Here is a 2,600-nt window from a genome sequence, read left to right on the forward strand (position 1 = left end):
GGTGAGCGAGTGACAGTAAGCTCAGACCTGTGGGAGGATGGCCAGATACCGCCTAGGCCAGGAACTAAGAGGACAGGAAAGCCTGCAGGTCGGGGAGGAAGGGGCGCCAGGTGTGGCTGGAATGGCATCTGGCAGGAGGAGGGGGCGGAGAAGCAGGGGCCATGCCAATCTTCTCCAGCAGCCTGGCCCACAGACGTTTTTGTGATGACCGTGAGATTCCCGTCTGGCCACCCAACACAGCAGCAAAAGGCCACACCTGGCTACTGAGAGCGGAGATGTGGCTACGGGGACTGAGGAATGGAGTCCTTCATTATCAGGTCGATTTAAATAGCCACAGCTAGCTAGTGGCCAGCCTACTGTACGTCGCAGATAAAGCTTCCAAGACCTGGGAGGAGTGAGGTTGGAATCTAGGATCAACAGGAGGCTCCTGGAGAGTTTCTGCAGGAGCCGGCACAGATCACTCTCTCCAGGAAGCTCCTTTGGGGCTGTCCCCAGCCCCCACGAGGTACCTTTTCACAACGTGGACGCGGGCAAAAAGGGCAGAGGGGAAGCACCCAGGGCCGGAGTCCCCAGCTGTAGAGCTGTGGAAGACGGTCCACGGCTGCCCGCAAGCGGCGCTGGGGCAGCGCGATCCTCCAGGCGTAGAAACCTGGGCGCACAGTCCGGCGCCCACCGACCGGGGACCTGCAGAGCGCTCCGGGGATGTGCAGGAGGCGGGGCAGAGGGGCGCAAGTGCCCGAGAGTTGGCCCTGAGACACTGCGCACTCGGGGCCTGTGAATTCGGGTCCCGTGGGAACACTCGGCCCGGGCGCGCCCCTCCCCCCCCTCACCTGGGCCTGGGTGGTCGCTCTTGGTCTCCGGCGCCCACGGCTGAAGGGCCGTGTGGGAGTCGAGACGGTGACCAGCACACGGTCCTCGCGTCTCACACACCAGCGTCGTCCGCGCTCCAGCCCCAGCGCGCACGCGCAGCCGAGGAAGACGGGACGGCGGCCGGCGGGGCCAAACGACCTCGCAAGCGNTACTAGCTCACGTGGCAATGAAGAAAAGTCCCACCATAGGCGTCTATACACTGGGTGCAGGACGCATGGCTCCGTCCAAGTCCTAAGGCCTCAGAACCAGGGAAGCTGATGGTGTCCGTGGTGTAAGTCCTGGAACCCAAAAGCAGAAGAGTCTCAACCTCTGATGTCCACGGACAGGAGACAGGAGTGTGTCCCAGCTCCAGCCGATCAAGAGAGAGCCTCACCTCTTCCCTCTGTCTTTTGTTCTCTCTGGATCCTGGGTGGATCGGATGGTTCCCACCCACACTGAGTGGGTCTTTCCCACCCAGGCCACTCAGATTCTCCTACCAGTCTCTGCTGGAAACACCCTCATGGGCACACCTGAAAAGAGAGCTTTACCAGGTCTCCCAGCNGCTACTGGGACTGAGGAATGGAGTCCTTCATTATCAGGTCGATTTAAATAGCCACACCTAGTTAGTGGCCACCCTACTGGACGTCGCAGATAAAGCTTCCAAGCCCTTGGAGGAGTGAGGTTGGAATCTAGGATCAACAGGAGGCTCCTGGAGAGTTTCTGCAGGAGCCGGCACAGATCACTCTCTCCAGGAAGCTCCTTTGGGGCTGTCCCCAGCCCCCAGGAGGTACCTTTTTACAACGTGGACGCGGGGCAGAAAGGGCAGAGGGGAAGCACCCAGGGCCGGAGCTTCTAGAGCTGTGGAAGACGGTCCACGGCAGCCCGCAAGCGGCGCTGGGGCAGCGCAATCCTCCAGGCGTAGAAACCTGGGCGCACAGTCCGGCGCCCACCGACGGGGCACCTGCAGAGCGCTCCGGGGATGTGCAGGAGGCGGGGCGGAGGGGCACAAGTGCCCAAGGGTCGGCCCTGAGACACTGCGCACTCGGGGCCTGTGAATTCAGGTCGCGGGGGCACACTCGGCCCGGGCGCGCCCCTCCCCTCCTTGCCTCCAACCCCATGTCGCCCCCACCGACTCACCTGGGCCTGGGTGGTCGCTCTTGGTCTCCGGCGCCCACAGCTGAAGGGCCGTGAGGGAGTCGAGCCGGTGACCAGCACACGCTCCTCGCGTCTCACACACCAGCGTCTTACGCGCTCCAGCCCCAGCGCGCACGCGCAGACGGAGAAGGCGGGACGGCGGCCGGCGGGGCCAAAAGACCTCGCAAACGGGCGCGCGCCCGGGACTGCAGCCGCGGAAGGCGGGGGCGCCCGGAAATGGCGGGGAACGCATCCCGCAGGGAAACGGCTAAAAAGAAAATGTTAAAAATTTGGAGAGAAATGAAAGTAAAAATACGTTACACCAAAATCTATAGGATACAGCAAAAGCAGTTCTAAGGGGGAAGTTTATAGCAATACGCAGCTACCTCAGAAAAGGAGAAAAGTCTCAATTCAACAACGTAAACATTGCACCTCAAGAAACTAAATAATCAAAAACAAACTAAGCACGTAATTAGTAGAAGAAAATAAATAGTAACGATCACAGCAGAAATAAATGAACTAGGAAACAGAAAATCTATGAGTCAGATCAGTAAAATCAAAAGTTGATATTCTGAGAAGATAAACAAAGTTAACAAATCTTTAGCCGCCCTAACTGA

The 2,600-nt window shown here is 59.4% G+C and overlaps 1 long non-coding RNA gene across 2 annotated transcripts in view; it reads right to left on the reverse strand.

The window, feature by feature from the left end:
* Positions 1–2,163, reverse strand: part of LOC103582944 — a 14,505-nt gene extending 12,342 nt beyond the window's left edge. Inside the window, exon 1 of one of the 2 annotated variants that reach the window (XR_549811.1) lies at positions 1,987–2,163. This is a non-coding gene — a long non-coding RNA (uncharacterized LOC103582944). Of the gene's footprint in view, positions 1–830; positions 967–1,986 lie in introns of those variants that run through there. The other variant, XR_549810.1, reaches the window with a different exon arrangement.
* Between the last annotated feature and the right edge of the window lie 437 nt (positions 2,164–2,600).

This window comes from Galeopterus variegatus, unplaced genomic scaffold (assembly GCF_000696425.1).
Source record: "Galeopterus variegatus unplaced genomic scaffold, G_variegatus-3.0.2 Scaffold18613, whole genome shotgun sequence".
Lineage (NCBI taxonomy): Eukaryota > Metazoa > Chordata > Mammalia > Dermoptera > Cynocephalidae > Galeopterus > Galeopterus variegatus.